The sequence below is a fragment of the Nannospalax galili genome, unplaced genomic scaffold (assembly GCF_000622305.1).
Source record: "Nannospalax galili isolate Female #2095 unplaced genomic scaffold, S.galili_v1.0 scaffold188, whole genome shotgun sequence".
Classification (NCBI taxonomy): domain Eukaryota; kingdom Metazoa; phylum Chordata; class Mammalia; order Rodentia; family Spalacidae; genus Nannospalax; species Nannospalax galili.
Window position 1 is genome coordinate 7984639 of NW_008360325.1, and position 27236 is coordinate 8011874.

The following is a 27236-nucleotide window of genomic DNA, read 5'->3' on the forward strand; positions in this document are numbered from 1 at the left end:
GAGATATTTTTTAAAAAAGAATTATTAGGGTCTGATCAGACAAGGTGGCACAAGCTTTTAATCCCAGCACTTGGGAGGCAGAGGCAGGCAGATCTCTGTGAGTTCAAGGCCAGCCTGGTCTACATAGTTCCAGGTCAGTCTCAAAAAAAAAAAAGATTTATTGGGGTCTATGGATCATGTATTGGCCATCCAGGGAAGGGTACAGACAAGCCTTAACATGGAGCTGCCACTCCAGCAGCAGTGTGCAGCTCCCCAGAGCAGTGACAGCCGATGGAGACCTTAGGTCCTCAGGCTCCGTCACCCTGGGGAGGCATTCAGTGCTTCCTCAATGACCTCACTATGACTGTCCTGATGATCTGGCCAATCAGCCCTCATTTTCGAGATGAATCTGGAAGTGCTTCTCTTTTGTCTCTGTGTGTGGCTAGCAGGTGTTTTACCGCCCAGGGGACTTGGTGACTGAAGTCCACTCTACTGCCTTGGTGTATTGGGAGGTTGCCGGTGACGACCCCAGTGCGGGCCCTATTGGGCTCTGCTCCAAGTCTTCTTCTGTTCTCAGGTGCCCTGGGCTTGGCAGCCCCTGCCCCCAAGGACCACTCCACAGGCTCTGCCATCTGGTTTCTTTATAGGTCTAGCCAGTGGGGGTACAAGCAGGAGATGGAGGGGGTGAAGAGGGGGTGTTAGAGCCTCACCTCCATGCCTTACCTTGGGCCCTTAGGGTCCAGAGTTCCCAGCTTTCACCAGGGGTCTCTCTGTCCTGAAGGGGAGGGACAGAGAACATAGGCTGGGCTATACCAGTTCAAAGCACCCAGGTGCCATGCTTCCATCTGATCCCATTGGCTGTCCACAGCTCTTCATGGGGACCCTCTTGTCAACCTGTCTTATGCCACCAAGCCTGAAGCACTTTCTCCTTCCTCCTGGGTCTAGATAAATACAGTCCAGAACAGCAAGGTCAGATGGGAGGGGACTGTTTAGAGCAATGAGGGTTGGAACTTGATGCACATGACAGTGGTGTAATGTGGTGGTGGGGGCACCCACGCTCTGTATTCCTGAGTCTCTTCATCTCTGTGGGCCTCAGCTCCCTGTCTGCACAGCCAAAGACGTAAACCCTAGCCCCTCACAGTTGTTGATTCACAGGGCTGGAGTGGGCCAGGGCTGGCTGCTGCCGATGTTCTGGGAGACAGCCAACATTCCAATTCATTTGCACTCCTTCTGCTTTAGAGTCCATCCAAGAAGACTCACTTTCAAAACACGTCCTTTATCTTGTCACATTCACCCTGGGTCTGGATGCTGCTAGTCTTGGAGGGATCCTCTTTCTTTCCATTTCCCAGGGATCTGTTTCTTAAGGCCTTGAGGCCAGGTGCCCAGTGTCACATGTCAAGGGCCAAGCTCTGCTTGCTGTCACCAAATGGGAGGAATGTCTAGTGTTTATCACCTTCCTGCTGTGGTGGGAGGGCCTCCCCCAGAGTGCATACATTGGGACCTTAATTCTTCAGTGTGCTCCATCCTCTGCCTTCTACTATGGGTTGATGGAGGACAGGGTCCTTGTGGCTCCACAATCTTGCACATCAGCTTCCAGAATCATGAACGTAATAAACCTCTTTCCTTTCTAAACTCCCAGTCTCAGGCTGGCAAGATGGCCTCAGCAGGTTAAGATATTGCCAAACCTGCCAACCTGAGCTCGATCCCTGGGACCCAAATGGTGGAAGGAGTGAACTGACTCTCACAAGCTGTTCTCTGACTTCCACACAGGCACTGTGGTATACATTTGCCTCCCTCGCCCCAAATAAAATTAAAAAGTAATTAAAAAATCAATCAGTCTCAGGCACTCTGTTATAGAAACAGAAATGGGCTGACACCCCCTTTTCAACAAAGAGAGTAGGCTCAGAGCTTTGGGGGCTCCCATACAGCTAGTCAGACTTTCCTAACAAGGTTCATTCTCAATTACATTAATTTTTACAGATGTCTTTTTTTTTTAAATGTGCAGTGTGTGTGTGGGGGTATGTATGTGTACGTGTGTGTGTGTGTGTGTGTGTGTGTGTGGTATATACATATGCAAATATGCTTGTCTGTGCCAGAGGCCAGAGGTTGATGTCTGCCATCTTCCACTACTCTCCCACCGTTTTTAAAATTATTATTTTTTATTTTATGTGTATGAGTGTAATGCCTGCATGTACGTAAGTGCACTCATGTTGCACAATACCAGCAGAGGTCAGAAGAGGGCATCAGATCCCCTGGAACTGTAGTTATAGCTGGTTGATTGCCACCATGTGGTACTGGGATTTGAACCCAGTCCTTTGTAAGAGCAGCCAGTGTTCTTAACCGCCGAGTCATCTCTCCAGGCCTCCACTTTGTTTTTTGAGACAGTCTCTCACTGAACCTGGAGCTCACCAATTGACTAGAACGACTGGCCAGTGAGCTCCAGGGATCCACGTGTCTCCACCTTCCCAGTGCTGGGGTGTGCCGCCATGCCTGACTCTTTAGGTGAGTGCTGGGAACGCAAACCCAGGTCCTCACGCTCACGCAGTGTCACAGCTGTCTTCCTCTTCCTGTGATAAAATACCCTGACAAAAGCAACTTGGAGAGAAAGGGCTGTTGGTTCACAGATGGAGGTCATTGCCCATCATTTGGGAAGTCACAGTGGCAGGAGCTTGAGGTTGCAGGTCACATCACATCCATGGTCAGGAAGCAGAGACAGATGAAGTCTTGTGCTCAGCTCTCCTCCTTTTTATACAGTCCAGGATCCCTGTCCAGGGAATGATGCTCCTCACAGCGAGAAGGTCTTTCCACCTTAACCCACTCAAGATAGCACCCCCACAGACATCCCCAGATGCTAACCTAGCTTGGACAACACCCTCATCGGCGTTCCCAGGGGCTTGTCTCCTAGACGATTCTAGATCCTGCCAAGTTGACAGCATTAATCATCACACACAGCAAGTACTTTACCCACTGAATCATCTCTACAGTCCCCAGTTATCTTGTTTTTAATGACAAATGATGTCCACATCCATTTAGGTTGGGGCTTTCAATTTGCAGTTTGAAATTAAGTCGGCGTTAGAGAAGTGCTAATGGCTATGACGCAGAGCAGAAACGGTGACAGGAGAGGTCACAGGAAGGATCACAGCCTGATGCATCCAGCTGGGAAGGTCCATGACAAGTGGAAGAAAAGCCTGGAGCTCTGTGACGGGTTCCAGTTCCACACCTTGCTGTGATGGCTAATATTGGTTGTCAGCTTAAAGAATCAACTCAAAGCACACCTCCATCAGGCTTCTTGAAGCAGGAAGACCCAGGCTAAATGTGGACGTCACCTTCTGGTGGCCCAGATGAAGGGGGGCGGGGGGAGAAGGAAGCTTTGCTTTTTGCCTGCTTGTCTTTACTCTCACCGACAAGTTCATCCAGCATTTTTGGGCTTCCAGTGTGGACTGAAGACCAGCAGCTCTCCAGGAATCCCTCGGGCCTTGGGATGCTGAGGCATTCAGCTTTGTGGACTAAGCAACTGGTGGATTTTGAACCTCTCCAGTGTACAGACAACCACTGTTGGACTGCCCAGACTGTATTGTGTAAACCAATCTAAGAAATCTCCTTCTAATATATATCCATTCTGTGGGTTCTGCTCCCCTAGAAAACCCTGCCTAGCACAGATGAAGCCCTCTGTCCACGGGGCTGGCGTAGCACAACAGCCCCCCGCCTTCTGGGGCTACTGCCAGGAGGGGGTGACTCAATACCAGTCAAGTGCAGGAAACTCTTGACCAGTAAGCTGTCTTCCTTGCACCACCAGGGGGTGCCCTGCTCCAGCCACAGTCCCTTCCACCCAGCCATTCTGCTCATTGCTAAGGTTTTTGACTCTGACCTCACACAGCTGGATGGAGACAGGTGTTGAGGAGATACTCAGCCTGCTAATTCCTGGGAATCTTTGAGACTGTTCTGTGATCTGAGGGGGAGTCTCTCCTGTGCTTCAGTATCTCAGCAAAAGCTGTGTGTGTGTGTGTGTGTGTGCGTGCGTGCGTGCGTGCGTGTGTACATGTATGTGTAAAGTTGCCGAGTGTTTGTGTGCATGTGTGTCGATCCCATGGATTTAGTCCCAGAGAGAGGCCTCTACCTTCTTCATCTCAGTCTCCTTAACAACACAGGCTGTATCAGTAAGTAAAAGCCCTCAGACCACCCAGCAAGCGGGGGTCAAGTCCAGAGCTGGAAGGGACCTGGGTCTCCTGAGTTTTCCTGGTACCTCCCAGAATAAATATTTCTCCTAACACTTGCTTTGCATGGTTACTAAGTCAGGATACTGTTTATAGAATATCACTAGATAAACCTCTGGCCAAGGCACAGATGGGGCTGGGGCAGGAGGGAGGGTACCTTATAACCTACATCAGTTCCAGAAGGCAAGGTACAGCCCTGAGCATGGTTTCCAAGGACTTTTTTTCCCAGAAAAGAGCAAGGACAGAGGAAGACCAGAGCCACCTACAGGTGACAGCCAGGTCTGGGAGGCCAACCTCTATCCTCAGAACTCCTTAAGTGCCAAATTAGAAAACCAAGTCCAATGCTAGACGCATGACATGGGCCCTTCCGATATTTGTATACGCTCCTGTCTCAGAATGTTCTGGAAACATTTACAAATGGGCAAAGGGAGGCTTGAGAAGCAGAGCCCCTCTGGTACCCTGCTTGCTGCAAAGAAGGCTAAGGCGAGCTTGCATAACTGCTCATCTTGGATCTGCCCTGTCCCCTGGGGCATGATGGTTAGGTGATTCTGTTATGGGAGTTTTCCTTTCCCCACACTGAATTTTGTAGTTTTACTAGATATGCAGTTTGATTCCTCTACTCCCACCTTTTGAAAAAAAAGGCTCATTTGCAAAGCCATGTTCCAGGGCTGCTCCACGGCTGTCATGACACTTTAAAATACATGCAACGCTTGTTTTTGTCATCTATTAAGGCTCCCCTCTGTTCCAGTTCCCTTTATTAAATCCATTTTGTAGTGCTCCAGCCTGATTTACCCATGTCTGGCTTCCCCAGAAACTTCCTACACTCCAAGCTCTGCCTGCCCCCTGGCCACATCCTTCTGCCTGCTGCCCCCTGGCCACATCCCCCTGCCTGCTGCCCACATCCCTGCTGGCCAGCCCCTCCTTCCCACGGGGCCTCTTTGAAGTGCTTTGCCATCCCCTGTTACGTCCCCTAATGCTGATCTAGGTGTCACAGTGACAACTTTCTGCAGAGATTAAAATCCACGTCTGTTTGCTTTTCACAAGGAGGATGTCCGTTAGGCATGTCCAACCCACAGCTTTCCTGCCACAAACCTCTCAGGCTGGCTATGAATGTGGCCCAACACATTTACAGATGACAACATCATGTGGCAATGTCCAAGTTTAGACACCATTGTGACCTAGAGTGCCCGAGTAGACCTGATTTCATCAGGAGGAATTTTAAAGCAGATCCCAGGCTTCACAGAAGACCAAAAAATTCTATTTAGGGCCAGCAGCTTCAGTCTAGGCCCACGAGTTCTGGCTGATCCTTCCTGAAGAACTTCCCTGGGTTTCAGGACACCTAGCTACCCTCCCAGGCACCTCAGACAACACCTTGCAGTAACCTATGGTACAAATCTACTGGTGCTGTTTCTCAGGCTATACAAACTCTGACTTCAGTATGATGTTCATCTGCTAGAGCGGTGACACGTTCTCTTTCCTGCCCTAAGGCATTTTCTGTAATTGCTATGCTGTTCCTCTTGCTGGCACGTGACCTACAGCAGGCGCTCAGACAGTGATGGCTGATGGACAGCCAGCAGGTGATGCGCGATTCTCTTTTTCTCTGCAGCAGTTAGCTTTGAAGAATGGAACAAAGGGAAACAGGAGGATTTACTGTGCGTGCCACTACATCCTCACACGTGCGCTGGAGGCTGAGTCATCATCATCCCACATTTCAGATCAAAATGCAGAGCAGGCAAAGTGACCCTGAATAGTTCAAGATCAAAGGCAAGCTTCAAACCCAGGGCTGTACAAGTCTGAATGTCAAGTCCTTTCTCTGGTCCCGGAGAAGCTCCCATCCAGTCAGGCTTCCAGGGCCCAAGGAATAGCTGAGAGACACCCGAGCTCAGGGCCTGGCTGTCCACAGCGGCAGCTGTGCCTCACTTCCCTCCAGGGAAGGGCTTCTGTGTAGGTGGCTGCCCAGGGCCTCTCTGACCCTCTGGCCACTCTGACCTGGGGTCACTCAGACCCAGCTCTGCTGGCCACATAAATGGGGACTGCTAGGGACTTGTGGCACAGGACAGAGGAATAGGCAATCCTCAGCTTGGCTCTGACGATATCGGACCACCACAGAAGGCTCCTTGGTCTTCATCGTTCCATCTTGCTGATCACTTTTAGAGTGGGGACTGAGCAGAATTTGATGAGGGGCCAAGAAGAGCGGACACTGTTGTGGGTGTTTGCAGCGTATGTGTGTACAGCGTGTGTGGTACACATATGCACAGTGTATAATGTGTATGTGTACTATATGTGTGTATGGTGTATGTGTACAGAGTGTGGGCATAGTATGTATATGTGCAGAGTATTTGTGTGTGTGTGTGTATGTAGTATGTGCATATGCAGTGTATGCGTATACAGTATGTGTGCACAGTGTATGTGTATGCACATTGTGTTTGTGTGTATTCTGGTGAAGCTTCCAAGAGCTGGATATATTTCACTTACTGTCTCGCTCCAGTGTATAGGTCAAGATCATGTGCACACAGGAACATGACAGAACAGGGTCAGGTATCTGGAGATGTCCCAGAGGGAAGAATGAAAAGTTCCTGGGATTTCATCACCGAGACCCATGGCTAATCTGAATCCCAGATCCAGCACTTGGTAGCTGTGGATAATCTTGGACAAGCAGCCTCAGTTTCTCTAGGTGCTAAGCAGGATTGCTAATGGTACCCTTTGGGAGATTTCTGGGATGCTAACAACCTCAAGACACACTTTTTGTTTTTTAAATATGTTATTAATATTTTTTATTTTTTATGTGTATGAGCATATTGCTTGCATGTATGTAAGTGCACCTGTCATGCAATGCCCACAGAGGTCAGAAGAGGGAGTCGGATCCCCTGGAATTGGAGTTAGGACAGTTGTTAACTGTCATGTGAGTGCTGGGAATTGAACCCGGGTCCTCTGTAAGAGCAAGAGAGTGCTCTTAGCTGCTGAGTCATTGCTCTAGCCCCTGTTTTGTTTTTTGAGGTAGGATCTCACTAAGTAGACCTGGTTGGCCTTGAATTTACTATGTAGACCAGGCCAGCCTTGATCTCACAGTGATCCACCTACTTGTACCTCCTGAGTGCTGGGATTAAAGGCGTGCACCAACAGACCCAGCCTACTGCAGGGTAGACTTTAGCCACTCCGTAAACACTGTTATTTCCTTCCACTGCTCAACGGCAGGTTTCAGCAAACCGTTTTACTGGAGGAAAGAATTCTGCTGTCAAATATGAATACACATACTTACCCCTTCCCTCCTCTTTCCCGGGGGAAGAAACAAAGACCCACCATCCTGGACACACCAGCCTGGAACTGGAGCCAAAGTTTTGCCTATCTGGAATTAGAGCAGCCCTAGGGTTTCTGGGACTGTGGCCCTTGAAAACAGCTCTTCAGGATCCCCTTTCTTGAAACCCCTAGCTCAACCTGACAGAGTCCTAGAATATCTGAGTAGGGAGGGCTCCCAAGAGGCATTTCAGAAGTGAATTTTCGGTCCAGAGGCAGTGGGCATTCTCCCAAGACACACCCAGTTAGCAACTGAGCTTCTCCTAAACCCAGGACCTGGAATCACAATCCCAGCACCCCATCCTGTTCCTTTTATCAGAATCTCATGCCTGCCCCATCTTGGGGTGGACTTATGCCAGCAACGTTCAGTGTCGAAACCAAACTCAGTGTCCCCCCAGACGTACTGTGGGCACACACTCGATGATAGCAGCAGATGCTTTTTCTCAAAGATAAAGACACAGTCTTCCCATGCCCCTGAATGTCCCAGGTTTCCAGTCATGAGTGTTTAAATCACTTGTAACAGGAGGAGACAGAAATCTTTTCCAGAGAACAAAATCATAAACCACATCAAAGAGGAAGGCTGTGTTCATGTCCAGACAGGAGCACGTGTTCCTGAAATGCAGTCCTCCAGAGCAACAGGACTGGGCAGGGAGCAGGACAGTGTTCTGAGAAGATTGTGTCTCTGCGGCCTTTGCAGCTTCCCCATACCAGGGAGCCTGGTAGCATCCATAAGGGCCTCAAGAGAGGAAGACTGGCCACAGGTTTCTGCTAGGCTGGACACTGCCCCAGTTCCTCCACCACGGCAAGTGTGTGCCATGACCAGCTTCCTATCCAGATGGGTTTACAAAACAAGACGCAATAAGCAGGGGACCTGAGCCAGCCGCAGACAAAACAATCCCGGTCTCACCAAGTGGTTTTGGCAATAGGGAGGGGCAGGTCACACTGGGTCTGGGACAGGCTGAGCTGGAGTTCTGTCTCTTGTTGCGTACCCTAATATCCAGGGTCCAAGGGTAATGAGGGGACCTAGACTTTTGCCCTTTCACCTCCTGGGGGTAGCCTTGCTGCTTCATTTATTCATTCATTCATTCCTCCATCTAGATGTCTATTCTTAGTGTGTTTGCCATGCTAAGGGTGAGAATCTGTGATGACGACATGGTGGTCAGGACAAAAAGAATTAGGACCAAGAACATCCTAGTGCCATCCTTCAAGGGCCTTCAAGGGTCACCTCTGAGAAGCCTTCCCTGACTTCTCTTCCAGAAGACAGTTCTCCCTTGTCTGGAATGAGCCAAGAAGTAGAGGAGTTTGGAGTGGAGCTCTGGGGACCAGGTGGGCCCTTGGCAGAATGGCTGGTATCCCATATCTTCATGAGGAGGACACAGGATCGTAGGTGACTCTGGAGACTTTTGTACAACCTCGTCTCTCAAAAAAAAAGGAAGCAGTGAGCTCCCTGTCCCAAGAAGCATACAAGCAGAGGTGACAGGGTCCTCTTGCCGAGTTTGCATAGGCACATTCCTCCTTCATTGGCACCCAAAGGTGGAATGAGTCAGTCTTAGGCTCACCGGATGTGGCACAGTGGAGATGACTCCCTGCCTCCCTGCTTGGCTCCCCCACAGCCTTTGAGGATCCCTGGCTGGCTCTATCTTGTCAGGCTTACCAGAAGACCAGTCCAAGAGCCTCCCGCTGGCCACGTCCTCTGCTGATTCAGGCTGCTGGAGGTGGAGCCCCTCAGAAGAGAGGGAGTCAACCTTCAGAATTCCAGAGCTCTGGGTTTTGCCAGCGTTGTTGTCTTTTCCAGAAAGGGGTGGGAGGAACAGGGTTGTGATTGCCAGTCTCCAGTCTGCAGAGCAATGGGCCAGAGAGATGCAGAGAAGATAGGAAAAGCCAAGCCTGGGGACCAGGTTCTCATCAGGACTGGGCTTGAGCAACAGACACACACCAGTCTTGGTTTTTGCCTGTACTGCTGGACCATCTGGGTAAACGACTCAGCTCCTAGGTTGACTTCCCTGACCTGGTGTTGTGAGGACTAGTGACAGAGGGCAGCATGCCGCCCACAGATTGTCATTTGTTCTCCTTCCTTTTTTAATTTTTTTGGTCTTTTTGAGACAGGGTCTCCCTGTAGCCCCAGCTGGCCTGGAACTCACTATGTAGACCAGGCTGGCCTTGAACTCACAGAGATTCGCCTCCCTCTGCATCCTGAGTGCTGGGATTAAAGGCATGCGCCACCATGCCCGGCTCCTCCCATATTTTTGAGTACTTGACAGATAAACCCCTTCAGTGTGCTGATAAGTCCTATCAGCCCTGTTTCATAGATCAGTGAACTGAGGCACAGTCAACAGACCAGAGCTTGGGTTTAAACCTGGTAGTCTATGCTGGAACCCCTTCGCTGTGTTTTTTTTTAAACATTTCCTTTTGGGAAACTACTGCATTAGTTACTTTTCTGTTGCTATCAGACATCCTGACTGGTTTTCAAGACCCAGCAATTTATAGAAAGAAGAGTTTGTTTGGCTTACAGTTCCAGAAGGATGAGAGTCCATCCTGGCAGAGAAGCTTGAGAGCCTGTAGGCACGGAAGGAGCAGGAAGCAGAGAGCTCACACCTGCAATGACTAACAGGATAGAGAGAGGGAGGGAGAGAGAGAGACAGAGAGAGACAGCGAGAGAGACAGAGACAGAGACAGAGAGAGACAGAGAGGCAGAGTGAGCCTATGAACTCTCAAAGCCCACCCCTAGTGACATGCTTCCATCAGCTAGGCCACACCTCCTAAAGATTTCGTGACCCTCCCACCCCCAAACAGCATCACCACTGACCAAGTGTTCAAATACTTGAGCTTATGGGGGACACTTACTCAAACCACCACAACTGTGAATTGACACCCAGTAGCTGGACCACCATCAAGAGACATCACGTGACTGTCGCTTGGCTTCAATAGTTTCCAACTCACAGTTGGTCCTGCTCCTACACAGGACAGTGCAAATCATTTCACCTGTCAATAGCTCAGTCTGGGGCTGGGGAGATGGTTCAGTGGGTAAAGGTGATGGCTATACTTGCCTGGTGATCTGAGTTCCATCTTTGGAAACTTTGTGAAAAGCTGGATAGGGTGGCACCTTGGGGATGCCAATGAGACTGGGTGCACATTTATAACCTCAGCGTCCCTGGCAGGGGGTAGAGACAAGAGAACACCTGGAAGCTTGAAGGGAAGCTATCCTGGAGTACACAGCACAGCAGTGGAAATGAGAGAGACCCAGAGACCCTGTCTCAGCAGGAGGAAGGTGAGAACTGGCTTCTGAACGTTTCCTCTGACCTCCACAGGCATGCGATGCCATGCACTCATCCACATGCATACCCACACACATACACATGCACATATATACACAATTACACATGTGCACAGGCACCTCTACTCTTGTGTACCTGCACACACTCACACACATTCACACACACATACGTTTACACATGTGCCCATGCACCACCCAGTGCACCTGTATACACACACACACACACACACAGAGTTCAGCATGCATCTCAGGTAACAGCCACACAGCCACTGTCACATCTAAAAGAAACAAATAGCATTTCTTTTTGGTCTTTTTGAGGCAGGAGCTCTCTGTAGCCCCATCTGGCCTGGAACTCACTACATAGACCAGGCTGGCCTTGAACTCACAGAGATCTGCCTGCCTCTGCCACCCGACTGGGATTAAAGGCATGCGCCACCACACCAACAAACAGCGTTTCTTTGCTGGCACCAGCCATCCTGTGTTCGGATTCCCAGTTGTCTGGTTAACTTTGCTTTATCTTTCCCCACAGCTGACTTTTCTGAGCCAGAGAGTGAATTGCTTTGCCTACCGGGCTGCCTGGTGTCTCTTCAGTTTCTCTTCAACTGTTCCCCTTGCCGTCTGTTTCCTCCAAACCCCACTTGCTTGTTCCATAGCTCCCCCAGCCCAGAGCATCCAGTCCCTTTGAAATTGAGCCACGAAGTTCTTTTGATTTTCTAGTGTCCTCATTCAAAAAAGGGAAAGGACACAAATGAAGTGAAGTCTGACACACTCGATTTAACCATGTCGTCTGTTGTGTTTACCCCCAAGGTTCACGTGCTTGAAGCCCTATCTTCTGTGGGGTGATAGGAGGTGATGGGCTCTTTAAGAGGTGGGGTCTAGTGGGAGGACTTTAGATCCTGAGCACTTTGGGGTCCTGAATGGAGTAGTGCTGTCTCCTGGGAATGCATCAGGTATCCCAGGAGTGGATAATTCTCACAAGAGTAGGTTGTTAAGGTGGTAAAAAATCTCTGAGATTGAGGTAGTCTGGTCTACATACCGAGTTCAAGGCCAGCTGTGGCTACAGGGAGATCCTGTCTCAAAAACAAAAAGCAAATCAAAAAAGGTGCTTACAGTGAATCTGGCCTTTTGTTGCTCACACAAATGCCCTGTCTGTACACTATCAATTAACTGTTTTTTTTTGTTTCTCTGCCTCCTGGCGACATAGTCAGGGGACATCTACTAGGACATGGGTGGGTGCTGTGCTACTTGCTGGTGCCCCAGACACCAGACTCATGGCTTAAACAAACCTCTTTTCTTTATAAGTTACCCAACCTCAAGTATTTTTGTCACAATATCAAAAATGGACTAAGGCGAAGTTCATTGCATGATGTTTCAAAATGGAATCAATACAAAAAAAACCATTAGTGAGCTATTTTATGATATTTTCCAGGCAACTCTTTGAAATTGGTATTTTATACAGATCACACACCTCCATTTGTAAGAGCCACATATAAAGTGCTTTACAGGAAGTTCAAGCCATCCAGGTTAGGAGCTTGGAATGTTCAGCCCCAGTCTATCCCAGAGGAACAGAGGGCTGGAAACTGAGTTTGTCATCCATCACCAGTACATGATGAAGCCTCCATAGTTGTACCTGAGGCAGCTGGGGAAGTTTCCCTGTCAGGTGACAGGTGAGATATACAAGGCCTGTGCCCTGCCCGCCATGGCACCCCTGAATCTCTTCCTTCTGGCTGCTCCTGAGCTGTCTTATGATCAGTCTATAAATGTAAAAAATGTTTCCCTAATTCTGTGAGCCATTCTAGAAGATTCTTATAGCTGAGGAGGGGGCTGTGGGAACACTTTATTGACAGCTGACTGATCGAAAGTGCAGGTTACAATCTGAGGCTTGGGATAGGCATTTCAAATTGGGGCAGTCTGTGTCCTTAACTTGTGAGGTCTGGGCCGGCTCTGGCCCACTGACCCCACAGGGCCTTCCTGGGTCAACACAGGTGTTTTAGGCAGCAAGCAGGCTTCTTGCTGCTAGCCTGACAACTTGAATTCAAGTCCTGAGACCCACATGGCAGAAGAAGAGAATTGATACCCATAGCTGTCTTCTGACATCCACATGCACAGAGGCACACACATGTGCACACACATACACAAAATAGATGTAATACATTTTTTTGAGTCTTTTTGAGACAGGGTCTCCCTGCAACCCCAGCTGGCTTGGCACTCACTATGTAGACCAGGCTGACCTTGATCTCACGAAGATCCACCTGCCTCTCTGCCTGTGACTAAAGGCATGTGCCGCCACACTTGGCAGATGTGATAATTTTAAAAAGACGGTGTTTAATTTGTCATGTGAAGGTACTAGAGGTGGTGAAGCTGTATCAGGAGAGCCAAGGGTCCCTTCATGTCCCCAGCAATACTGTAAAAGTGTGTGAAACCAGGTAACTCTTAGAATGGCAAATGCATGCAAGAGAAGGATCTTGTATTTTGAAGGATGTCCAGCAAAGTGACATGGTGGCTTCCTGTCTATACTTATTCTGTCCCTTCAGGCTGCCTTCTGTGTGTGTGCGTGTGTGCGCCTCTGTGTGTGGAGGCCAGAGGGCAATCTTGGCTATTGTTCTTCAAGTTCCTCAAGTGCCATCCTTGTCGGGGTTTTTTTCAAATTTTAATTTATTTTTATTTTATGTGTATGAGTGTATTTCCTGCATGTGTGTAAGTGCACCTGTGTCATGCAATGCCAGTAGAGGTCAGAAGAAGGCATCAGATCCCCTGAAACTGGAGTTATGGATGGTTGTTAGCTGCCATGTGGGTGCTGGGAATCGAACCCTGGTCCTCTGCAAGAGCAGCCTGTGCTCTTAACTGCTGAGCCATCTCTCCAGCCCCATCTTGCTTTTTGAGACAGGGGTCTCTCACTGATCTAGAGTTTGCCAAGTAGACTAGGCTGGTTGACCAGTGAGCCCCGGGGAACTGTTTGTTTCCACCTCCCCAGTATTGGGATTACAAATATGTATCACCACGCCCTGTTTTTTCTTTTTTCTTTTTTTTTTTTAAAGTTGGTTCTGGGTATGGCATTCAGGACCTCATTCTTGACCAACAAGTACTTTACCTTCTGAGCCAGCTCTCCAGCAGGCTGTCTTCTTATCACCTTTGTGTCTGTTGCATAAACACCCCACCCCTAACTTACAGGAGGAGCCTGGTTTTCAGGGATTTGTGTTGTGCCCCAAGCTAGGGGACCTGACCCTGCCTGGGTGCCTATACAGCACCATAGCATGGTGGAAAATTTTCCACATTCCAAACTGGGATTTGGAGAACTTCTGACAAGCACCAGCTTGCTGACTTCCCCTGGTATTTCACATTTTTTTTAGTGGCAGAAATAAAGCCCTCCCAGAGTCCTGCCCCACTTATAGCCAGTCTGACTTGTCCCCAGGTAGAAGCAGCCCAGGCTTACACACCCCGTACCTGCTCCAAAGTCTGCCCTGGGAAGCCGGGCTCACAGTTCTGTCTCCCCATATCTTATTGGTGAATGGTGTGGGTTATTAGTAGGTTCTCAGTGTGAAAAACACAAATGAAATGTACTGTCTTTTCTCTCGAAGGAAGTTTTCAAATTAAGAGGCTTCAAAAATTAACCGTGGTGTACATTTTCTTTATCTCCAGTTTGCTCTCCCCTGGAGGGTGGGGAGGGAGGGGGAGGCTGTTGACTCTCACAGACTGAGTCCTGGACTCACAGGGTAACATTTGTATAAAGTTAAAATGATATAACGCCAATATATACCTTAATGTTGTTTATTTCTGAACATGTCAATGTAACTTGTAGCACTGTAGTTTGTTTTCTCGTCCATAACTCTCCCTCCACCCCCATAACTTACTTTTATGACTCTGGCTCTGTGCTGAAATCCCACATCTCTAAATCTTAAGTATTCTTACTAGAATGCCCCTCTCCCTTTAAATTAGCCAGCCAGGTTTGGACTGTGTGACCAAACGTGACTGATGAAGGACAGCCAAGCTCTCTGTCACATTAGTTATAAAGGGAGAGGACATCTTCACAAAGTGTGCTTGCTGGATTCAGAGTTGCTTGATACCTTTCTGCAGAAGTAAGACTTTCTGCCTTGCTGAAATGCTTTGTGTTATGTGGTCATTTTTGTGGGACCCCAGACCCATTTCCAACAACCCAGCCAGTATTGGGGATCACAGTTCACGAGAGTCTGCTCCTAAGGCAGTACCAATTCTCCATCTGCAAGGATTCACCTTTGACTGCCCATCCATTCAGGACCCCTCAGAGCCAAGACTGCATAAAAATACCCTGGTCTACACATGGCGGGTCACATGAGGGAGGCGGTGGGGACAGCTTATGTGTCTTCTCTCAATAGGAGTGAGGCAGGGTGAGAGGACGGAATGACTTCCAGTCCTGCCTCCAGAAAATTCAATTTTGGATAATTTAGTGAAGCAAATCACAAACAAACAACGACAAATCCCTTTCTGTTTTTGGTTGCTGCTTCTGAAAAGAATCACAGGGCAAGAAGTGTTTCCTACATGGGTGTTCATCCTCTTTAAAAGAGGGCCTTAGGGGACAGACAGCCTGGCACTGGCTAGATGGGGTCCTATGCCCATGCAATGACTGTTAAGCAGCCATAAAATGATGCTTCTAAGAGTTTTCCAGAATGAGACACTGTTTCTGACACCTTGTCAAGGTTTTAAAAATCTGGGCACTAAATCAGGAATGGTGGTGCACACCTTGAATCCCAGCACTCAGGAGGCAGAAGCAGGCAGATCTCTGTGAGTTCAAGGCCAGCCTGGTCTACATAGCAAGTTCCAGGTCAGCTGGGCTACAGAGAGACCCTGTCTCAAATACCCACCCCACCAAATAATCTGGGCACACAACAGTGGTGAAGGATTTGGAGGGAGCACACAGATGATTAGAAGGGAGCACATGAATGAGGACCCACATTGGTCATCTTTAGACACCGGGATCAGGAGGTGCTTTGGGGTTTCTTTACTCCTTGTAGCAGTCCAAGTTTGCTTTTATTAAAAAATGTATATTGCCTGCATATGTTTTAGTACACTCATGTCATGCAGTGCCCGCAGAGGTCAGAAGAGGGCGTCAGATCCCCTGGAACTGGGATTACGGATGTTTGTTAGCTGCCATGTGGGTGCTGGGAATTGAACCCGGGTCCTCTGCAAGAACAGTTAGTGCTCTTAACCACTGAGCCATCTCTCCAGCCCCATTTTTTAAAAAATAAACAGATCTTAAAAATTTTTTAAATTAATTTATTTGTTGTTGGTCTCCCTGTAGCCTCAACTGGCCTGGAATTCTCTATGTAGACCAGGCTGGCCTTGACTCACAGAGATCTGCCTGCCTCTGCCTTCCACCAAGTACTGGAATTAAAGATGTGCCACCACGTCCACAAGTTTGCCTTTTTCATCAGCAGCAGCTTGGACATGTCTCAAGTCTGTCCACCAAAGGTGCCTGTGATGGAGGTTTGGTCCCCAGGGTGGTAGGATTAGGAGGTGGTGTGGCGGTGAGCTCTCAGAAGGGATGCTGAGCCCTAGCACCTCTGGCTTCCTACTTGCTGATACTACAGCCCCCCACATTGCAATCTGCCACTGTCATTCACCATAAGGTGACAGACAAGGAGAGGGGCTTCAAGAGCCAGCTTTCAAACTACATTAAATAAATCTCTCTCTTCTTTTATTCTCTCCCTTTCCTTTCCTCTTCTACCCACCCCTCCCTTCATCCTTCCTTCCCCATCTCTCCCTCCCTCTTTCCTGCCTGAGCCTCCCCATTGCTGGATTGTAGACATGTACCATCTGTACCTGGCACTACCCCCTCCCTCTTTTTAGACAAAGCTAGCCTGCCTGCCTTGGGTATTTTGTATTAATAATGGAAACTGGATAAGCCCAGCATCACACCCTGTTTACTTCCTGTCCATAGATGCTACTGTGTCAGTCTGATTCTTCTTGGGCTCATGTTGCTGGTCCCCACCCCAGCCTCTAGTCAATCAATCTCTTTGAAATCCAAAAATGCCTTCAGAGCTAGTCAGGGGATACCCTGTCCTCTCATCCATTCTCACAGCCTTTGACCAGTGCTCTGAGCCTGGGTTCCCACTTAAAGGGTAAGGACTGGTGTAAAGGTGGCTGGGGGCGGCGGGGGGGATCCCAACGTGACCATCCCAGTTACTCAGGACATCATCAGTGTTAGCTCCCTTATCTGACTCAGGCATAACAGTTGGCTCCTCTTTTCCCCAAATCTAATGGTGGTTCTGGGCAGTGAGTGGTCCAGATGTCCCCCCTTCATTTATCCCCTTAGTCACAGGCACCAAAAGAGACTCTGGGAAGAAATTCCCCAGGCCACTTTCAAGAAAAGCCTCTTGGTGGGTGTTTTTCTTCCCATCAAACACATGTGCCCATTGCTGGGAAGATCCAGATCACAGGGAGGGAGGGGACAGGAAAGGCACTCCAGTCCTGGTTAGGATTCTGAGATCATGCCCACTGTGGAGAAACACCTATTTCCAGCCTCGACAGCCCCCACTCTCCTACCAGCTCCTCCCCCACCAGCAGCACAGCTGGCTTCCACGTGGCCCCCGGAGCCTTACCAATTCTGACCTCCGTGCCTTTGCCTGTCTAGGGAGGTCAGGTAACATGACAAGAGCCAGGCCAGGTTCAAATGCTACTTCAGCCTCTGTGTCACCTCTATAGACTATTCCAACTATCAGGTCAGGTTTGTCAGGAGGAAGAGGCATGACGGTTTAGGTGACAGTAATACCCTGGGGTCATTCTCCCATCAGCACTGGATGCTTGCCTGGCCATTTCCATGTATAGTGTGCCCTTCCCCCATTTAGGCACACACTTTTTGGGGGTGCTTTTTGAGACAGGGTCCCCCTGTAGTCCCAGATGGCCTGGAACTCGCTGTATAGACTAGGCTGGCCTTGAACTCACAGAGATCCTGCCTGCCTCTGCCTCCCAAGTGCTGGGATTAAAAGCATGTGCCAGCATGCCTGGCTAGGCACACTCTTTAGGTACTCTGTTTCTCTGGGTATGGGCCTTGGACTTCAAACCTGCCTACAATCTCCTATTGGGCCCTGACTCCTGTGGGCAGAGGTCTCTGAGCTGGGGGAGTCCAGTGCAGGCTCTGAATAAGTGGTTTAAATATAAAGAATAAGCCAGCTTCCCAAATCCTGGGCACAGGGCAGGCACACTCATCCACAGCCCTCTTCCATTTGCCCCACAGTGTGCTTATCCCTGATCCCTACAGATGAGAATGAAGAGGCCCTGGAAGGTCTGTGAGCACATAGCCTAATCCTGGGCTGTCTGACAAGCCTAATCCTAGTTTCTAAATGTTGGCTTATTATTTTTAACACTTGTGGCTAAGTTAGGAGCATACCTGTGGGTGTAGGTTGTGGGCTCAGAAACTTAGGTACAGAGTTGAACTGGAGACAGTGGCCCTCCTGTCAGGAGTTCTGGAATGCAAGGAGGCACCTTCTCCCCACCAACTCATCTTTCTGGAGTTGAGGCACCTTCTGTACAAAACACAGATCTCTGGCACCAAGATGGCCTCCTGGGGGCCTTATAGAAAGGAGACCTTTCTGGGAGCTTGTGGAGGCCCCTAGCCAGGCAGCTCTTCCCTCCCCAGTGTAGTTTTAGTAAAGGCTGGGGTGCCACTGGCCCCAGCTTTGCCTATAGGACTCCTGACCACAACCACGCAGCTACTCAGCAATCTGCTGCTCAACTGATCTAAGTTCCCTGTAGCACGCATCACACTCAATCTCCTGTCACATTCCCTTCTGTTGCTAGCCCTCTCTTCAAACAGGGAGGGGGTAAGAGAGGATAAAACAGTGAACCCAAGGAAAATGCAGGAGATCTATGTACACAGGGAAACACTGTAATGAAATCCTTATGTATAAATAATATATACGAATCAAAAAGAGCCAGCTCTTGGGTCTATAGTTCACTGATCCTGGTATTTTTTTTCCATTTAGTCTTTATTTTGTCATTATTTTAGCCTCTCTACTTTTTCTGGTCATATGTTTTTTTCTTCTGGTGCTGGGGATTGAACTCATGGCCTTGTGTGTGCCAGGTAAGGACCCAAGCAGACAGTTATAGTCCCAGACATTTTTAAAAGATTTATTTTGAGATAGCAATGTCTCACTAAGGTTCCCAAGCTGGTTGGTCTTGAACTTGTAATCCTCCTGCTTCAGTCTCCTGAGTAGCTGTGATTATAAACCTGCAACACCAACCCCAGCTTAGCTATTTTTTAAGTGACTTTGAGTTAATTTGTTGTAATCCTTGTGGCTTAGTAATTTTAGTAATTAAAAATTTGAAGCTATGAATTCTCTTGTGATTATGGCTTTGGTTGTCCCTTGAGTTTGCCAAGAAGTGTTAATGTGTGTGATGGTCTCTTCGCCAGATGAGTTTTAGGAGTATTTTATAAGATTTTCAAGCGGTTTGTGATGTTTGGATTTTATAGTCCATGTTAATTTCCACAGTATAGGCTGATGATACACAGCCTGTCAGAGCTTTACACACAAGCCTGTCTGTCAGTATTAACCTCTGTTTACTGAGATTTTCTGTGCAACCTGGAACAAAGTTCTATAAATGTGGGTAGAGCACCACAGAGGTCAGTTCCACTCCTCTAGTAGCTGTGTTTAAATCAGTGACCAACTTGAGAACCCATAGTAGCACCAACAGTAGAAAAGTAACAAGTCCCCTTCCAGAAATTATAAAAACTAAGCTTGAGGAAATGGATAAAGTGCTTGCCACACTTCCATGAAGACCTGAGTTCAGATTCCCCAACACCCATGTAAATAAAGCTGGGCAGGAAGGCACACATCTGTAATCTCAGTGCTGGAAGATGGAGATAGACCAGCTTGGTTAGCCAAGATGGGAGCTCCAGGTTTAGTAAGAGCTCACGTCTCAAAAAATTAGGTGGACAGCAATAGAGGAAGATGCCTGATGCTGACCTCTGGCCTCCAGGTATACATGTACAGGCAAGCACACCTGAGCGCGCTCTCTCTCTCTCTCTCTCTCTCTCTCTCTCTCTCACACACACACACACACACACACACACACACAAGCTTGGCATGTGCCTGTAATCCTAGTGCTGAGGAAGTAGACAGGAGGATCCCCAGGGCTCACTGGCCAGCCAGTCTAGTTGATTGGTGAGCGCCAGGTTCAGCGAGAGACTGCCTCAGAAAACAGGATGGAGACTGATGAAGACACTGAACGTCCACTTCTGGTCTTCACAGGTGCTTGTATGGTGAGCATGCCCGAAGGAACACATTCGTACACCACACACACACACACACACACACACACACACACACACACACACAGAAAATGATAAGATGAAAACTTATAGCACACTCCTCCCAACCTCAGCTTTAGTTGAAATAACATGAGATTTAAGTCCCTGATGGTTACAAATTGTTTATCTTTTCTAAGCAACTGTTCTGAGCAGTAATTAAGCTCCATGATCATATTCCAAGTGGCTTCTTGGCCATAGGCTTAGACTCTAACTGGAGTACTCCCCTGATCACAAGCATCTTTTCTATAATGCCTTTCCCTCTCTTCAATTACTTAATGACTAATTTCCTAGCTGGCTGGAATACTTAATCAAGTAATTTCCCCCCCCAGGAAAACAAATTCCTCCTCAGGACCTCTGCTTGAGCAGAGCTTCTTTCAACATCACTCTGCCAGCTGCAGGGCTCAACCCAAGCCAGGCACCAGACAGCAGGTGCTCAGCAATTACCTCTCCTTACATAGTCCCAGGACAACTCTAAAGATCCAGGCCTGTTTGTCCTGCCACCCTTGGGTCCCACCCTTGATCTTATTGCCGCTCTATTAAGCTGGCTTGTGGGTACCACTACAGGCACACAAATTCCCCATCCCCTCCTTTCTGCACCCAGGCTTCTGGTATAGAACTCACAAGGTAGCCCGGGCTGGCCTCATGGTCAAGGCAATCCTCCTACCTCAGTCTTGTGAGTGTTGGGACTCCAGGTAGAGCTTGTTTCTTATTTCTATTCCCATTTACTTTGATTTTTACATCGAAATTTCTGCAAAGGGCCCTGCATGCTCATGATAAAGTTTCAAAGGCTATGAAAGAGAACCAAGTAAGCGCCTCGCTCCTGACGCCATCCAGCCCTGTCATCCCGTCTCTCTGTGTCCTCTCTTCAGCTGTCTCCTGGGCTTTTATGGGCAGAGGCTTGTGCACCTTATCATACGAATCGAATCAAATCAGGGCAACATCACCCATCTCTCTGTTTTGAACGCTCACACTCCTGGTGGACTTTGTAATTCCCTGTAGGATGCTGCCACTCCTTCCTGTGCTGGGAATCCACAGCCACTCCTTTCTGGCTGAGCTTTGCTGGCCTTTACGGCATGTCTTTCCCTCACCTTGTTTTTGATCAGCCTTGCAACAGCACTGGGGTTGAAGTGGGACTGTCCCCCTCACACACCAGACTCTCAGGGTGTTTCCAATTTGAATTTTTTGGTAGTTTCTGATTCAATTACTGCTTATAGCCGAAGGAACTAAGGCTCAACGAGCCGAATTCCTTGCCCTAGGCTGGGAGTGAAGGTGGAGGCAGAGGGCATTTGGGGCAGGGGGAGTCAGTCTCAGCCCAACTTTAGGAGAAAGGAGGGGAGAGGAGAGGAGAAGGGGAAAGAAGTGGGGGAAGAGTGGAGAGGGAGAGAGGAGGAGAAAGGGAGGGAGAGGGGCATCCTGGGGGCATGTGTCCCTCTAGCCTGTACTCTGAAGAGCTTCACAGGGATCCTCTAAGATAGGGAAAACTGCCCCCATGGGATAGGTGAGCCAACCCAGACTGACAGAGCCTTCCCATTAGTAAGTGACACCATCGGGATTTGGACCCAAAGCCACATTTATTCCGCTTCACTGTGGGATAAACCTGTGACAGTTTGGGGGGGGAGACAGGCTCCACATTTTTCCAGGCCCCAGAGTTTCAGAGACCTCCCCCGCCCCACTTTGGGGACAGAATCAGAGAAAGACAGGCTTTCAGGTTTGCTCTGGAAAGCAGCCCTGGGTATGTTTTTGGTGTTCCCTCCAGGAAAACCAGAAAGGCTTGCCTTCTAATCCTTTTCACAGAGGGCAGATGAAGGACTGTGGACATCCAGCCTAGGAGAGTTGACTGGCTAGACCTTCCTAGTAGTAAATGGAGATATGGCTCTGAGGCAGGCAGGTTACTTCCACCTAAGGATAGGATTGCTGGCTGTGGACTAGGCCAAGTGGCACAGCCGGCTCTCTGATCCAGGAAGAATGTTCACTACAATAGCTACTTATGGGTTAAGGCTTCCCAGGTGGACTGATGGAGGAGCACATGTTGGAAGTAGTCATTCAAGGTCTGGACTCTCAGTGGGTTCTGATCCTTTAATTCATGACTTTGAATTCTTAGAGCAATACACAGACTACCTACTCCATGAGCTTTTCTTAAGAGCAGTTGCAGGTTCACAGCAAAATTGAAGGAGGAACACAAAGGGTTCTCATCTAATCCCTCCCCCACGGATCACCTTCCCAGTTACCAATGTTCCTGTCACGTGTGCATTGGCTGCAACTGAATCTACACAGACACGTGACTGTCATCCGGAGCCTGTAGTCATATTAGGGTCCCCTCCTGGTTCTGCAAGTTCCCTGCACTCTGGGACTTCCTCCTTCTGCGTGACCCTGCCTGGCAATCTCTGAGCTCTCTCCTGTCTCCAGAATGTCACCCAGAGGAATCACAGTGTCCCCTTTTCAGACTGGCTTCTTTCTGTTATCAGCTGTGTGCCCAGTGCCTGCTGCCCACCAGCACTCACTCCTTCATTCATCCATCCTTTTATTCATTCAGCAAACACTGAGTGGCAGCCCAGTTTCCACACATAGTGGGCAGCCACAAGTGGGTACAGAGACAGTTCCTTACTTTTGTTTTGGAAATCCAGGTTCTTTGGTCATCTACAGGGCTCTTCTGTGGACCCTTTCTTGACAACAGCTGCACGGCAGAGGGGGGGCAGCCCCAACATCACCCAGACACCCCTGAGCTTTTTATCCCACCAGTTACTACATTAGCAGAGGTCACATGACCCAGCTCTGCTGGGTCCCTTTGGTTGGGCATCTGCTGGATTCCCTGTAACCCAGCATCTGCAGAGTCACCATGCAGGCTCATCCTATCCAGTCGTTCCATCCTTCCCCTCCTTAAAGACGACACAGGCCAAGTCCCACAGATGTTGTGGGATTCCCTGGACAATGGTGCAAAGGACTTTGTTAAGGTTGTTGCCCTCCAGACTCAGTTTCCCCATCTGTGCTGGGAGCCTTGAAGGGCGTAATTGCAATGGCTTTCGGGACATATTGAATTGCAGTAAAGGAAGTTCAAGTAGAGCTGGCATGAGATCCTGGGGTTCCCCCTGCAAGGTCAGAACATGTAGCTTCTCATTTGCAATATTTTCTATCCTGCCTGTCCCCTGCGCCCACCCCAAGTGGCGTGGGGCAGGGGGCAGTAAACTCTCTCTAAGCTCCTGGGGCTTTCTCGAATTATGGGGTGTTCCCATCACCCATACTGCTGCCAGTATACAGAGCAGAAGGGGTGGGGGCCGGGTTATGTGGGGTCCATCACCCTGTGTCAGGTGCCCTGAACATCTTTCCCACAGAACAGGAACACGAATTGTGGCTGGCACCACAGCCCCCATGGCACCACACCCACACCCAGCCAGAACTCCTGCTTCCTGCACACTGGCATAGGGAGCCACAAGCAACCCGTGACTCAGGGAGGCACATTCTAACCTGCCCCAGGAGCATCGCGGCCACCACCCCACCCAGGCCAGAGTTACCACTCAAGCAACCTTAGTAACACAGACTGTACATGTGGCACTTTGCATTAAAAGATGCTGCTAAGTCGTCTGTGGCCCAGGACCTGGGATATAAAACTACCAACAAAGTCACCCCTGGGGTAAGAGCAGGGCTGGGACTCAAACCTACGACAGCACATAGAGTCCACACAGAAACAACACCTTGAAGAAGGACCAGAACAGAGGTGACACAAAACCTTTGTGGAATAAAGGTGTCACCACTGGCACCATCGACCCCGTATTTTCTGAGGAGCAGTCAAGCAGTCTACCTTGCAGACAGAAACAAAACTCAGACATGTCGAAGAGCCTGTCTGGGGTCACACAGGACCACCAGTGCCACAGTGAATGAAAAGCCACATCTGGAGTGTACACCCCACGACTGTTGCTGCTGCCCAACGCTCACTCTTCCCTGCTTTGGCCCATGGTGTTCACTCAGAATCTACAAAACTCAAATCACCGATCGTTCACTCAGTAGCCAGGGAAAAGACAGAGCTGGAATCAGAAGGCAAAATTCCCCCAGCCTCTGTTAGTCTTACGGGAGGAACTCCACAGGACCAGAGAAGCCCAGGGAGCCTGAGACTCGGCCCCAGCTACCCAAACTCCCTGTGCTGGGACATTTGTCCTCTCTGTGGACCAGCTGCCGTTTGGTACCCACCTTGCCTGGAGCATGCGGTGCCTTGCGGCAGTGCCAGGTCCCTCAGTCCAGCTTCCGTCCCCACGTCCCACCCCTCTGAGGAGCTGAGCTGGAGTGGCAGGGGAACAGCTCATCTTTCAAGGGCTGGCCGGTGATGTCATCACCCTCCTGGGCACCTCCTCCCTCCACCTCTAGCCTAGTTCTCTGCCCCTGGATCAGCTGCAGCCTCTGGCGGTGATGGTGCTTCTGTGTAGATCGCTGACCGGGAGAACTTGGAGTGGCAAAGGTTCCCCAAAGCTACAGAGAACCCTGGGAAGGACCACATGAACACAAAGTGCCTGACGTGATACTGCTGACCGTTGTTCTCTTTCCCAGGGTGGTGGTTGTTTCGTCTGCAGTTTCAGGTATAAACAGTGGACATTTACATAAAGGGTAGAAAGAGAAGGCAGCCAGTTGGGAGGGGGAGTTCTTAAGGCACTTTTTATGCCCTGTACACCTCCCACGGATGCCGTGGCAGAAGCCAGGCTACGTCCCAGAGAGGGACACACTGCATGTCAGGTTCTCTGGTGAGCTGTGTGTAGGCTCTTGCCGGACGATGAATTCCTTCGGGGACATTTAAAAGCAATTTCCTTCACTTCCACACTGTCTTCATTTCCTTTGAAGATCTGCTAATGACCCACGATGCTCCATTCGCCAGACTGGAGGACCTGGAAGCCCAGGGGTGAGATCCGTGTTTCAGTCTTTTTTTGAGGAGAAATTAAAGTTTTATCTTGTATAAATTTGGTGTTAGCACCTTTTCCAAACACAGTCTTTTGTCTTTTTTTTAACTTTTAAAAAGAAACTTTATTGAGAATTTCATACATGCATATAAGGTGTTCTGATCAAATCCACGCCCACTCCCTCCCCTTCAACTCCTCCCATATCTCCCCACCACTTTTCTCTGATAACTTCGTGTACTTTTTCTTTCCTTCTTTCTTTTCTTTCTTTCTTTCTTTCTTTCTTTCTTTCTTTCTTTCTTTCTTTCTTTCTTTCTTTCTTTCTTCTCTCTCCTTTCCTTCCTTCCTTCCTTCCTTCCTTCCTTCCTTCCTTCCTTCCTTTCTTCTCTCTCTCTCTCTCTCGACAGAATCTGCCTGTAACCCCCAGCTGGCCTGGTACTCTGGAACGGAGATCCCCCTGCCTCTTTCTTTCTTTCTTTCTTTCTTTCTTTCTTTCTTTCTTTTCTTTCTTCTTTCTTCCCTTCTTCTTTCTTTCCACCTTTCTTTCTTTCCTTTCTTTTAAATGGGGCTTTTTGCTACTATAACATTACCCCTCTGAAGAGGTAACCCTAAACTCTTTTAGGGATTAGATAAGAGCTCCCAAATGCTTTTGTCATTTTTGGCCTTTGGAACAGAGTATGTTGCTAAGAGGCCCAAGGACATTTGACTTTTAGCCAAGAAACTGACTACTTTTCTTTGGGGTCTTTTTATCGTAACTGTCTAGCCAATTCCTACCTCCTATTCTTATCACACCATCCTCTGAAGAAGTTACCCAAATTGCTGTTAGGGAATCAGGATGCAGACCGCTCTGGCTTCCCCCATGCTGAACAGGGATGCCTGGTGAGGCAATTGGGGTACCCCTTCAGTGGGTCTACCTAAAAGACTCCCAAAGTGCATAACTCTTATCTGTAGGGAGAAAAGAAGGTCCTTGACTGGTGAATAGGGGATGTGAAGGAGAAGGAAAGGCAAGAGCAGTTAGCATTACAAGTTCTGGACAGAGAACCAGAAAAAGATCAGAACAGGGCAAATTTCAAATGTTCATATCAGAGTCCATTGGGATTTCTTGACAAGAGCATCCAAAAGCATCCCTCTATTGGGTTCCTCCTCATTTTTCTTTTGTCTGCCAAGGCTGGACTCAAGAGCGATGGATTCAGGATTTGCTTTCAGGTATTTTGATAGCACCGCGTGGAGGAAGGGTCCTGATGCTCTCAGGCAGTCCGCTCCCTGTGTTTTCAGCCCCTATGCCAGAGGGAGGCCAGAACTCGGCACTCTCTGGCGGTGTGCTGAGATCACAGCTGCTATACCAGTGGAGGTTGGAGCCCACCCTCTCAGGCTGTCTGTTAGGATCTCCAGACTTTTGTCTTTTTAAGGTAGGGTTTTCAAAGTCTTAAAACCATCCTTTCAGAAGGAGGCCAGCCAAGAGTGAGCCTGAGGATCTGGGAATCCACACAGAGTCCCAGCTGCTGCCTCCCTGTCCTAGAACATCTCCCAATCAAGTTCCCACATCAATGATCAAATTTAACAGTGTCAACATAAGGATGGGGGAAACTGAGTTTCAGAGAGATTGTGGAACCGCCTGGGATCTAGCCCTGGCTTGGCTGTGGACTGGCTGTGAACCTGAGTTGAGGCTTTCCTGACCCCGATGCCTCCTCTGCACCTCTGGGCTGTCCCTCTCACAGTGAGCTCCCCACCCCGGGGTCTCTGGTCTACCTGGGCCATTGAGCCTGTGAGCTAGCTCAAGCTGGATGTAGATGCTGTATACATACTCTCTCCTGCCAGGAGGATCAGCATCACCACCACAGCTCTGAAGGGGTCATGAGGGAGGGGGGTCTATCCATGAGGTTGGCAGAGCAGACAGAGAAATTGGGCATGCTGACCCAAGCCTATAATGTCAGCCCTCAGGGTCGAGACATCAGGCTCTTGAGTTGGAGGCCAGCCTCACTCTACATAGCAACACACCATCTCCAAAAAGGGAACAAAACAGCAGCAGAAAGCCCCACTATCTTGTCTAGTTCTGTGGTCCTGGCTGAAGGCCAGTGGGTCTGGAGCAGCTGGCTCTGGTCACATTCCAGTCATTTCCCTTACCGGAGTCCCACTCTGGCCAGGGTACACCTGCCCTCATCACCGTGGGGCCAGGTACTCACAGCTATGGAGAGTCCTCTATCTTAGAACTCCTGAGAGCATTCACAGTAGCCAGTCTCCAGGGAGTGTGGGAGACTCAGCTAACGCCACCCACGTGCCACTCAGAAGCTACCCTTACAGGACCAGCTTGCTGT

General features: G+C 49.1%; 1 protein-coding gene and 1 long non-coding RNA gene across 3 annotated transcripts in view; one reads left to right on the forward strand and one right to left on the reverse strand.

Annotated features, from left to right (window-relative positions):
- Positions 1-24360, reverse strand: part of Bdkrb2 (bradykinin receptor B2) — a 32447-nt gene extending 8087 nt beyond the window's left edge. Inside the window, exons 1-2 of one of the 2 annotated variants that reach the window (XM_029559911.1) lie at positions 24227-24312; positions 9998-10091 (exon numbers count right to left, since the gene is read on the reverse strand). The gene's annotated coding sequence lies outside the window, so the exon portion shown is untranslated. Of the gene's footprint in view, positions 1-9997; positions 10092-24226 lie in introns of both variants that reach the window. The other variant, XM_008825657.3, reaches the window with a different exon arrangement.
- Positions 24361-24443: 83 nt separating this feature from the next.
- On the forward strand, positions 24444-25008 carry LOC108490318. The gene is made up of 2 exons (XR_001872258.2): positions 24444-24609; positions 24869-25008. It is a non-coding gene; the product is annotated as an uncharacterized LOC108490318 (long non-coding RNA).
- The last annotated feature ends 2228 nt before the right edge of the window (positions 25009-27236 follow it).